This window comes from Geotrypetes seraphini, chromosome 3 (genome assembly GCF_902459505.1).
Source record: "Geotrypetes seraphini chromosome 3, aGeoSer1.1, whole genome shotgun sequence".
NCBI classification, from domain to species: Eukaryota; Metazoa; Chordata; class Amphibia; order Gymnophiona; family Dermophiidae; genus Geotrypetes; species Geotrypetes seraphini.
The window spans coordinates 52908478-52921246 of record NC_047086.1 but is presented as its reverse complement, the minus strand read 5'-3'; the positions used below and the strand labels follow the sequence as shown (position 1 = coordinate 52921246).

Genomic DNA, 12769 nt, shown 5'->3' with positions numbered 1-12769 from the left:
TCTCAGGGTCTTTACTTGCAACAGGGTACATAACTGTTTCATTGTTCTTGTCATAAAAGTGGTGCCTTGGCCTGTGAGAATTTCCTTTGGAAGGCCCATGTGGGCAAACACCTCCCACAAAACCTGGCCTACCGTTATAATTTTCATATTTCGTAAAGGAATCGCCTCGGGATACCTGGTGTCATAGTCAAGGATGACTAGGACATACATGTTCCCATGGGTTGTCCACTCCAGTGGCCCCACTTTTCAAAAGGGACATCGACCAGGGGTACTGACACAAGTGGAGCGTGTAGGATTACTCACTTGACAGGTGGGACAGGCTTGAAAAAAGAGGTCCACCTGCTTATAGATACCTGGCCGGTAGAAGCGGGCTATAATGCACTCTCAAGTCTTATACTTCCCTAAGTTGCCTCTTAACAAGTGACTGTGGGCCAACTGTAGAACTTTGTGCCTGAATGGGTGAGGGACTAGCAATTGCTCTACTTCCTCTCCTTCCAGGGGACCCTAGCCGCCAGGACTTAATGATGAAATAGGGTGATATGGATTTCCCTGAGCTTAGCCCTCTTCCTATAGGGTCATCTATGCTTACTACCCAGGCTCTTGCTTCCCAAAGGGATTCATTTTCTGCTTCGGCTCTTTTAAATCCCTCTGCGTTTCCCAGATCACCCCCAACCAAGGTTCATTAGTTAGGCTCAGTTCTGCAGGCTCTTGGCTGAGGGGCCAAGTCCATAGCAGCTTCCAGAGTTCTGGATCCCTGCTTGGTTGAACTTGACATCCGATGTTGGGACCTGCTCTCACTTTCTTCCCCAAAGTGGTTTGGGTTATGTAAAGGAAAGAACTCTTGAGGATTCTCATCCTGGTCGCTAGATTGTCTGGTAATCATTTCCAAGCAAGACTCAAACGGGGAGTCTTTTTCCCAACACTATGGGGTAGGATATCCATGGCAGGACAGTGGCTTCTAGTTGGACTGACCCTGCAGGGGTCAGCAGGCTGATTAGCACCATGGAGTATTGTTGGACCTCTCCATGCACACAAGTTTTGTATAGTTTATCTGGGACCATTCTAATAGGTCTCTTCTGATTAGGGTTTTCATGCTTCCCAAGTTGAAGAAAGCCAGGTATGCCTTCACCCTCAGGTAAACCTCGCTTATCCTGGTGGAACTCGGGAGCAGGGACTTTTCCACTATAATACAAGCATGAACAGTGAATTTTACATCCATCTCTTCTTGGGCAGTTCCTGGACAATCCCTAGCAAAATGTTCTTGGGATTCACATGCAAAACAAACTGGTGGTGGGGTTTCTGTTCCTTGTCCTTCACGAGGCTGCAGAATTCGAGGGCCCGCCAACCTCTCCGAGGCTGTTCTCGGGGAGGCTAACAAGATTTGGGTGGAGTCAGTCTCCCTTGGTCTGGACTCTGGCCTCCAAGGGCTGGGGGTAGAGCCTGGGGTTTGGAACATTTGGCATCCCATTACTCCGAAATTTCGCTTTCCTCTTGGATTCCTGAAGGCTCAAACCTTTGGGGTCTTGCTGCATCTGATAATAAGTTTCATCTACCTTCATGATGCTCTCTGGGTTTAAGTCTGGGTGCCGCTGGACCCATTGTTGATTAGGTTGAGGCAGGCCCTCCAGGAACTATTCCAGGAGAATCTCTTGGGCATCTTGTGGTCTGGTCTTCTTGGGCTGGAGCCATCTCCACCCGAGCTCTTTGAGTCTAAAAAAGAAACTATGGGGATTCTCTTTCTCCTGTAAGAAAGCTTTCCTGAACCTCTGCCAGTATACTTCTGCCATGCACTCCGCTCGGGTTAAAATTTCCTTCTTCACTTGGGCATAGATGGCTAAACTTGTGGAGTTGACATTCTGCTGTTTGGCTGCTGACGATCAACAAGTTTCCTAAATAAGCAGTCCAGGAAGTTTCTCGTCGGTCTGCCAGCTGTGCTACCTGCTCAAAATTGGTTTAAAAAATATTCTGGATCATCTTCTGGCACCATTTTCTTTAAAACTGTGGCTGGCGGACTTAGTTGGGGTGCAGCTTGCACTGGCACTGGGGAATGGGCCCCTTGGGCCTGTATGGCCTGGGGTAAACCTGTGAGGGTTTGAAGTAGCTGTTGCTGTTGTTGACGCCATTGTTGCTGGCTTTCCAGTACCACCTGCACCAGCTGTTCCATGTTTCCCATTCTTTCTGCCTAGGGTTATTGCTGGACACCACCAAACTCCAAAATAAAGACCTGCCAGTTAGGAAATCCCTCTCTAACTCTAGGTGGAGCTATCTCCTTGGGCTGTGCCAAGAAAGAAAGAGAGAAAAAAAAAAAATCCTCTTTCTGTCTTGAGGGCTCCAAACCCACTAGTAATACCGGGCTGTTCTCTCTGCACCAGAGACCTAGTTTCAGTGGTGTCTCCACTTTGTAACAGCCGTAGCCCGTCGCCCAAACAGGAGTCACACAAATGCTAACACGCACTCTTGGGAGGTAGGAGAATAGGCTTTTATTTACACAGAATTAGAGGTCTGTTTTCCTCACAGATCTCCCTACACAGAAATGAGCTTCTTTCTCATAATACACTGCCCTTCGCACGATGAGTTTTCAAACAGCTTACTGGTTGTGACCTAGTTCCTGAGATGGTGTGAAGAAGAACCAAGTATTCTGGAGAAAATTGTCATCAGCGATGAGACATGGGTGCATTACTGTGACCTGTTGAGTAAAGACAAAGCATGATGAAGTAAAGGAAGCGGTGCAGGAATGCAGAAACCAGTTGAATGATATAACAAATGCATCCATCATCTTGCATGGGGACCTTGTGGAAAAGTGATATGTTCAATTTCTCACATATGCTTCTATTAAAGCTGTTAAATTTATTTTGCCTTTACTTTTTGATGCAATCTTGTGTGTGTATGTGTGTATATATATATTTATATATTTATATACACACACACATAGACAGAGTGAGAGAGATGAAGGGGAAGTGATGCAGGGAGGGAGGGAGAGAGGATGACTTTATTTTTGTTTTAGCGCTGATCATGCCAATTAATTTTTGACTGAAACTAAAACTGTGCAGTGGAGCTCCCACTTCCTCTCTCCTCCCATCCTGACAAGAAAGACCCACCTCTTGAACCCATCAGTGGCAGCCCCCCTCCCAGGCCTCCCTTGTCATTGGTGGCTAGTCATGGTATGAGCAGCCTATACTTGTTCCTGAGTCAAAATGGCTGCCAGGATCTCAAGTGGCAGTCTCGTGAAACTGTCACTGGAGGTTCGAGTAGCCATCATGAAATTGAAACTGGCATGAGCAGGAACAATAGCATATCACTCTTGCCCTTGTCAGCTCCAATCTCTAAATGGCTGCCAGGACCTCCAGTGACAGTTTCACAAGACTGCTGCTTGACAGCCCAGCAGCCATTTTGATGCAGGAGTTAGCACAGGCAGGAATTCCTACCCCTATTTGCCTCTAACAACATGGTAGACCCGGGAAGGGGGCTGCCACTGACAGGGAGGTGGAGGGTAGGTGGTACAAGGGAGCCACACAGGGTCTTCATAGATTTTGAGGGGGAGGTGGGGAGAAAGGGGGGTGGTGGCTGGGAGGTACAAGGGGGCCATCATTATTCTATTTTTCAGAGGGAGTAAGGGAGACAGATGAAGGATTATAGCAGTGCTTTCAGAAGCACCCTAGAGAATTATGCATAATTCCCTAGTGTATAGCTTAAAAGCTCCTCACAAGTTATCGTATTTTCTCGCATATAACGCGCATGTTATACGTGGTTTTTACCTACCGTGCATACCCTTGCGTGTTATACGCGTGAGCGCGTTGTACAAAATTTTTTTTACATAGTTCCCCCCCGACATCCGATTCACCCCCCCGCAGGACCGCTCGCACCCCCACCCCGAAGGACCGCTCGCACGCACCCGCACCCCCACCCCAAAAGACTGCTCGCACGCACTCCCACCCGCATCCGCACCCCCACCCTGAAGGACCGCTCAAGCCCTCTTGCCCCCCCAACTCCCCGACACGATCGGGGCAAAAGGGAGCCCAAGCCCTCTTGCCCCGCCGACTCCCCAACTCCCCGACAATATCGGGCCAGGAGGGAGCCAAAGTCCTCCTGGCCCTGGCGAACCCCCCCCCCCCGCTAGTTGTTCGGGCCAGGAGGGAGCCCAAACCCTCCTGGCAACGGCGACCCCCTACCCCCACCCCGCACTACATTACGGGCAGGAGAGATCCCAGGCCCTCCTGCCCTCGACGCAAACCCCCTTCCCCCAACAACCGCCCCCCAAGAACCTCCGACCGCCCCCCAGCCGACCCGCGACCCCCCTGGCCGACCCCCACGACACCCCCACCCCCCTTCCCCATACCTTTGTGTAGTTGGCCGGACAGACGGGAGTCAATCTCGCCTGTCCGGCAGGCAGCCAACGACGGAGTGAGGCCGGATTGGCCCATTCGTCCTAAAGCTCCGCCTACTGGTGGGGCCTAAGGCGCCTGGGCCAATCAGAATAGGCCCAGGAGCCTTAGGTTCCACCTGGGGGCGGGGCCTGAGGCACATGGGCCCAACCCGACCATGTGCCCAAGGCCCCGCCCCCAGGAGGGACCTAAGGCTCCCGGGCCTATTCTGATTGGTCCAGGCGCCTTAGGCCCCACCAGTAGGCGGAGCTTTGGGATGGATGGGCCAATCCGGCCTCATTCCTTCGTTGGCTGCCTGCTGGACAGGCGGGTTTGGCTCCCGTCTGTCCGGCCAACTACACAAAGGTACGGGGAAGGGGGGTGGGGGTGTCGTGGGGATCGGCCAGGGGGGGTCGCGGGTCGGCTGGGGGGGGCGGTCGTTGGGGGGAGGGGGGTTTGCGTCGAGGGCAGGAGGGCCTGGGATCCCTCCTGCCCGTAATGTAGTGCGGGGTGGGGGTAGGGGGTTGCCGTGGCCAGGAGAACTTAGGCTCCCTCCTGGCCCGATATTGTCGGGGAGTTGGGGAGTCGGTGGGGCAAAAGGGCTTGGGCTCCCTTTTGCCCCGATCGTGCCGGGGAGTCGGGGGGGGGGGGGCAAGAGGGCTTGAGTTCCCTCTTGCCCCGATCGTGTTGGAGAGTCGGGACTGCCAAGAGGAAGCAGCAGGACACCGGTAGGAGCTTCTACATGATGGGGGGGTCGGGAGGCTGTGGGGGTGCGAGTGGTCCTTCAGGGTGGGGGTGCGGGTGGGAGTGCGTGTGAGCGGTCCTTCGGGGTGGGGGTGCGGGTGCGTGCGAGCGGTCCTTCGGGGTGGGGGTGCGGGTGCGTGCGAGCGGTCCTTCGGGGTGGGGGTGCGAGCGGTCCTGCGGGGGGGGGGTGAATCGGACGTCGGGGGGGGGCATCAGGCTTTCAGGGTGGGGACAGGACTTCAAGGGGGAGAGGAGAGTCGGGGCGGGCGAAAGGAGAGTCGGGGTGGCCAGAGAAGAGTCGAGGCGGGTGAAAGGAGAGTCGGGCAGCATGCGCGGTATACGGTTGTGCGCGGTATATAAAAATTTCTGTACATAAATTTGTGTTTTTCGCGTGATATACCCGTGTGCGCGTTTTACACGGGTGCGCCTTATCTACGTGAAAATACGGTACACTGGTGTTGGGACAGTAGGGACCCTACAATGGCACTTTCTATATACTCTATTTCCAAACAGAATATGTTAAGGTTTGTTCCTAGCATACCTCAAGACCCTGAGGTCCCACCTACTCAACATGCAGATAGAAAATTTCAGTTTCCATTTATATTTCCATTTATAGACCTATATCAACTCAAATCAGTTCAACAGTTATCAAAGGCATTCTGATGTCCCAGGTTAAAGAAAGATGCACATATTTGCAAACCCACTGAAATATTTTGACAATAATAGAATCATTATAACACAGCGTTTCTCAAATAGCTATTATAAACTGAATGAAATTCTATCATGACCAATTTTATTCCTTAATGATTTGCTTTGTCAAGAGCCCATGAACCCTGGTAATGTTTCCAAGTCTGTGGAGTCTAGCAGCTGTAATTATACCATATTTTCAGACAGAACCCTACTTGATTCTGGTCTCAGGATATGTATTGGTTTTTTTCACTCTATATATTGAATATAATTTAGATGCCTAATTTGTTCAGATGCTTTCAGTAAGCATCATACAGCATAGGCAGGTTAGAAGGTTATGGCACTGTTGAAGCACAGCAGGCAGCTAAGGGATTATAGACATGCCATGGAAATATAGAAACATGATGGCAGATAAAGGCCAAATGGCTTATCCAGTCTGCCCATCCACAATAACCATTATCTCTTCCTCTCTCTAGGAGATCCCACACATCTATCCCACGCTTTCTTGAATTCAGACACAGTCTTTGTCTATATCACCTCTTTCGGGAAACCGTTCCACGCATCTAGCACCCTTTCTGTACAAAAGGATTTCCTTAGATTACTCCTGAGCTTATCACCTCTTAACTTCATCCTATGCCTTCTCATTCCAGAGCTTCCTTTCAAATGAAAGAGACTCGACTCATGCGCATTTTCGCCAGGTAGGTATTTAAACGTCTCTATCATATTTCCCCTCTCCCACTGTTCCTCCAGAGTATACAGATTGAGATCTTTAAGTCTGTCCCCATACGTCTTATGACGAAGATTACGCACCATTTTAGTAGACTTCCTCTGGACCGACTCCATCATTTTTATGTCTTTTTGAAGGTGCGGTCTCCAGGATTGCACACAATATTCTAAATGAGGTCTCAACAGGGGAATCAATGCCTCCTTTTTCCTACTGGCCATACCTCTCCCTATGCGCCCAAGCAAATTTCTAGCTTTTGCCGTCACCTTTTCAACCTGTTAGGCTACCTTAAGATAATCACATACAATCACACCTATTGTAAATCCCGCTCTTCTGTTGTGCACATACGTTCTTCACCCCCTAAACTGTACCATTCCCTTGGGCTTTTGCAGCCCAAATGCATGACCTTGCATTTATTAGCATTAAATTTTAGCTGCCAAATTTCAGACCATTCTTCAAGCTTAGCTAGGTCTTTTTTCATGTTATGAACACCATCCGAGGTGTCTACTCTATTACAGATTCTGGTATGATTCGCAAAGAGGCAAATTTTATCTGATAGCCCTTCAGCAACATTGCTTACAAAAAACATTAAAAACAGGCCCAAGTACAGAACCTTTCCCTTTCCTCAGCAATCTTCATTGACCACTAACCTCTGTCACCCTCCACTCAACCAGTTCCTGACCCAGATCATCACTTAGGGCACTCGGTTTATTTATTAGACGTCTGTGTGGAACACTACCAAAAATACACCACATCTAGCACACTCCCTCTATCCAATCTTTGGTCACACAGTCAAAGAAATTGATCAGATTTGTCTGACAAAACCTACCTCTAGTAAATCCATGTTACCTCCAGTCCTGTAATCCACCAGATTCCAGAAACTTCACCAGTCTCTGTTTTAAAAGCGTTTCCATTAATTTGCTTACCACAGAAATCAGACTTACGGGCCTGTAATTCCCTACTTCTAACTTCCTCTTTTGTGGAGAGAAACCACATTCACCCTTCTCCAGTCCTTTGGTACCACTCCCAACTCTAGAGAAACATTGAAAAGGTCAGTCAGTGGAACCACCAGAACTTCCCCAAGTTCCTTCAGCACCCTTGACTGTGTACCATCCGGCCCCATCGCTTTACCTACCTATAATTTAGATAGCTCCTCACGAACACAACACTCTGAAAATTGATCAGTGCCTACCACTCCTCCATCCCTATTTGCGTTTGTGTTTTGTGGTCCCACTCCCAGCACTACAGCCTTGAACACAGAACAAATATTTTTTAAGCAATTCAGTGTTTTCTTTATCAGCTTTTACATATTTCTCCTCTTCACTTTTGAGTCTCACAATGCAATTTTTGCACTTCTTCCTATCACTGATATATCTAAAAAAATGTTTTATCTCCCTGTTTTACCATGTCAGCAATTTTTTTCTTTCATTTGCATCTTTGCTTTCCTGACTAATCGACCAGCCTCTCTTAACTTTTCTAGATATTTTTACCTGTCTTCCTCTTTCTGTGATCTTTTGTAGCTTGTGAAAGCTAACTTCTTATTCCTTATCTTTTCAGCTACTACTTTTAAGAACCAAAGTGGCCTTCTTTTCCTCTTACTTTTACTTACTTGCCTCACAAAAAGGTTTGTTGCCTTTACAATAACTCCTTTCAGTTTTGCCCACTGCATTTCTACTCCTTTCAGATGTTCCCATCCAGAGTTCTGGAGTTCATAAAATGTAATAGGCAACCTGTCAGGGTTTGCTTGGAAATTGCCTTTATAATCAAGCAAGTGAAACCCAATATGACGTGACATATTTATTTTTCTTATCACCACATTTTCTTAGTCTGTCTCCATACAGGGAGTAATTCTATAAAATAGGTACTTTATTTCTTCTTTATTTCTTCAATGCCTTTGGGCATTGAAATTTGGGTGTCCTGTTACTCCCAATGGCCAAAATAAACACATAGCACAAAACTTCCATTATTGGTGGTGGTCATGTATTTATCCTTTACTCCTATATTTGGATTTCTTGTACTAAACTTCTCAATTGGCATGGAATTGTCCCAGTGATCATAGATTTTTCATTATCCCAGGACAAGCAGGCAGGTATTCTCACTAGTGGGTGATGTCATCCAACGGAGCCCCGATGCGGACATCTCTCAAGCATACTTGCTTGTAGAAACTTTTAGAAGTTTCGAGTTGCCCACACCGTGCATGCGCGAGTGCCCTCCCGCCCGATGCACCGGGCGTGTCTCCTCAGTTCTTTCTCTTCCGCGGAGCTGAGAAGTTTGCCTTTGAAATTCTCTGCGTGAAGTTCCTTTATTGTGCCTTCTGTGCCCGCGGGTTTGAGTTTTTTTAGCTCATTCTCGTTGGCTCACGTTGCATTTTGTTGTTTTTATGGAAAAAAAAAAATTCCTTTCAATCGGTCGACCGGGCAGGTTGCATGGCCGCGGCCCCGCGGCTTCGACCTTGCAGCGGAGCTTTTTCGGCCTATGTCCCGGCCTGTTACCGGTTTTAAAAAGTGTGTCAAGTGCCAGCGCGCGATTTCGTTAACGGACCCTCATCGACACTGTCTTCAGTGTCTCGGGCCTCAACACCTTCCGAAATCGTGCCGGCCTTGCTCCACACTTACAGCACGTGCTTTTAAGCGTCGCTGTATTTTGTGGGAGTTGCTGTTTAGCATGGAGGCGTCCCCAGTGCTGCCCTCTTCACAGAGCGCCACACCTTCGACTTCCGATTCTACATCTTTGGCCTCGAGTCTGCTCAAGCCTGCCTTGTTCGTGCCGGCTTTGACTCCGACGCATACTGCGGTGCAATGCAGTGGTGTAGCTAGCATTGAATGAGTCCTCGGTGGACAAATTAAGATGGGTCCTTATAACACCATCTTTCCCAAGGTAATAGGGTTTGGGGGTGAGAAGGGGAGACCCTTCAAGGCTGCAAAAAGCAAACACATTCCAGATCTGTCAGAGTAATAGAAATTGAAATGGAAATGCAAGTTATCAGAGATGCACACTTCCCAAAGCTGATATATTACAATTAATAAATTGAGAAAAAAGATGCATTTTCTGCCTTTGTTGTCTCAGCATTGTTTTAGTCCCACTCTCTTTTCTGCTTTCCTTTGGTTTTTATTAACTCTTTCCAGCATTCCTTTTTTCTCTATGTCTGTCATCCATCTTCCCTCTGTGTCCCTATCCTCCCTTCATAATTAGCATCCTCCCTCAGTGTCTGTATCCCTTCCATTGTGTCCAGCATTGTCCCTCTGTGTCCCTCTCTCTTTGCCTCCTCCATGCCCCAGCATCTCTTTTCTGTGTTCCGTTCCCTCTCATGATCAGCTTCTCCTTTTTCTCCCCTTCCTCCTGCACTTCCTAATCTGGGGCCAGCATTCTCCCTTTCTGATCCCTGCCACTACTGCCTCCTTCACCTACTGGGCCAGCATCTTTCCCTCTTGTACTCCTCCCCTCTCTCCCCCATGATCTGGCATCTCTTACTCTCTCTCCATTGCTCCAGTGACTCACCCTCTTTGTGATCTGGGACTCTCTTTCCTGTTTGATCCTCCCCATCCAGGATTTCTTCTCCTCTCTTTCTATCCCTTTGCAGGCCAACTAAACTAAACTAAACCTTAAGTTTGTATACTACATCTCTCCATCTTTAACCCTGGCTTCTCTTTAACCCTGGCCACCCTGGCTTCTCTTCATCTCACCCTCATGGAGGTCTGGCATCTCTCCTCTCTTCACTTCCATGCATATGTGCCCCACCCTGAAAAATGCCCCACTGTGAAAACAGTGTGGAGGAATTTTCAGGTGGTCACTGAGGTTTCAGTCTGTGGCTAGCATAGACTGAAGGAGAGGAGTTGGAGAGCCTTTTCCCTGAAGAGAGGGGGAGACTATAAAACGAAGTGCAATAAGAAGTTCCTGGCTTTTGGTTGCTCCTTCACCAACCAAATCCCCAAGACCAAGGGAAATTCTCAGAGCAATTTGGGAGGGAACTGGACATTTGATGTAAATAGTGAAGACTGCAAAGAAAATTTGAAGGTGAAAGGGGGATAATCTGAGGATATTATCTGCCTATTGAGAGACTGTAAATAATTTAAAGACTGTTCCTGAATTAATTTCAAATGAAGTTCCCGTTTGGTTCACTCATACCTTGGCTCAGCTGTCGGTCCATCCCAGGAGAGAGTGCAAAAGGTTCAAGTGGAGTAAGACCTCAGAGTTGCCCTTCCTCTGGCCTACCAGAGTAATCCAGCCCCGGCCTACACTCAGCTCGAGAGTGAGTCATTGAATGATTGCAACTACCCCTGTGTTGCTGTTGCAAGTAAGACATCAATTATCCTTTTGTGAGCCCTGGTGACAGTCAAGCATCCCCTCCCCCCTGACCCAATGAGCTGGCCATATAGCCCCATGCTGTGTGATAGAGGCGGGAAACCATAGCTACACATGGGATTAGTATCTCTCCATCTCCCTTCCACTCCCTTTGGAGCCCTTCAAAATTGTGACTGATGGCTGGCAGAAGTAGCAAAGTAAACAGGCTGCCTCTAGCCAGCCCTGCCAGTGCTTTCCTCTGCTATGTCCTGCCTCCTCTGATGTAACTATCATGGGTGGGACACAGCAGAGAAAAGGCCCTGGTGGGGCTGACCAGAGGCATCTTTTCTTTGCTGCCTATGCTAATTATCCACCATGACTTTCGAGGACCCCAGGGGGACGGAAGGTGGAGAGGAAGGGAGACAGAGAGATGTCAGACAGTGGGGATGCAGAGCCTAGAGTACCTTGGCCCCTACCATTGGGTAGTCCTAACATTTTGCTGAGCTCGCGCAATGGTAGCTACTAGAGCTGCCCAATTCCCAATTTGAATCGATTCACTTCAGTTGAATTGATTCAATCTGGGAAAAAATCAACCTCACCGATTCAGCGCAGACCCAGCATCATCATGGTCCAGAAACTTCTCCATACTGGCAGCCTTCACAATATGCTACTCTTGCCAGTATCTTTGTTGGGTCCTGCCTTTGCGCAAACAGAAAGTAGGTGGGATCCGGCATAGAGAAAGGCCCGACCCTGGCAAGAGCAGTATGTTCTGCCGATAGAGTGTGTGTGTGTGAGGGGTGACAAAGAAAGAGAGGAAATGAGAGAGGGAGGAAGGGGAGGGGAAAGGGAATAGGGGGAGTTTTCAAACCTCAGGGGGGGAGGCATGGATGAAGGGTGCTGAATATCGCTGGGAGGGGGGAACAGATGCCTTACTACAGGGAAGGAGATGGTCTGGAGACAAGAGAGAAATTAGATAAGGCAGTGGGGAAAAGTGGGAGAGGCTGAAGTCAAGGAAGGAGAAAAAGAGATGCTGGCACAGGGGAGCTGGAAGAGCATATGGAAGAGAGAGAAAGAAAGAAATGAGGAGAGAAGAGTGTGAAAGAGGCTAAATCCACAAATGGAGAGAAAAAAAAGAGAGATGCTTGCCCTTGTATGAGGAGTATAGGAGGAGAAAGGAAACAAAAGGAGAAAAGCTGGACAGAAGGAGAGGCAGGGACATGGGGTGGGGGGCTAAGGGGGGGATGGGGACGCAGTGGATGGAAGGGGCAGAGAGAGAAAGAGAAGATGAATGAAAGGGAGAGAGAGGATGATCAAAGCAGAAACAACAAAAAGGCAGAACAAATTTTTTTGTTGTTGCTTTATTGTAGCTGTATCTGCTATAATAAAACCCTTAGCGCACATGCACAGTTGAAACTTTGTGCGGCCGTGATCCCTGATCTGTGGCTCCGTGTCACCGTATGCGCAGTAGGAGCCTTCGGTGGTTTACGACGCATGCGGCGGTTTCCCCAGCAACGTTCCTGCCCCGATCTCCGACACCATCTGACTTCTGACGACACCTCTCCTCACTCCCAGACCAACAGCTGCAGCAGCTGCGGGGCATTTGCTAGGCCGGCCTACTTCGATAATGCGAAATGGGCTGGCCTAGCAAAAGCTCCGAGGCTGCCCGGCCTAGCGGATGCTGAACAGTGAGCAGGTAAGGGAGAAGGAGTACTACTGGACAGGGGGGAGGTAAAAGTAAGGGAGAAGGGAAAACAAAGGAGGGCAGAGAGAAATAAAGAAATGCCTAAGTCTACACATCTATTCTAGCACCCGTAAATGTAACAGGCTAAAAAACTAGTTGATAACATTTTTTATATTTAAACAATTTGATTTTATAATAGGAAAGGGTGGGGAGGGTGGGAGATAAGAGCATATAATTTGTACTGTTGATGATTATTAAGTGATATATTTATTGTTAATCTGTTTTAACATA

At 48.5% G+C, this 12769-nt stretch overlaps 1 protein-coding gene across 2 annotated transcripts in view; it reads left to right on the top strand.

Moving 5' to 3' along the window:
- The window catches only part of RIMS1 (regulating synaptic membrane exocytosis 1), a 753464-nt gene that overhangs the window by 10431 nt on the left and 730264 nt on the right, over positions 1 to 12769 (top strand). The gene's annotated exons all lie outside the window — the stretch shown is intronic.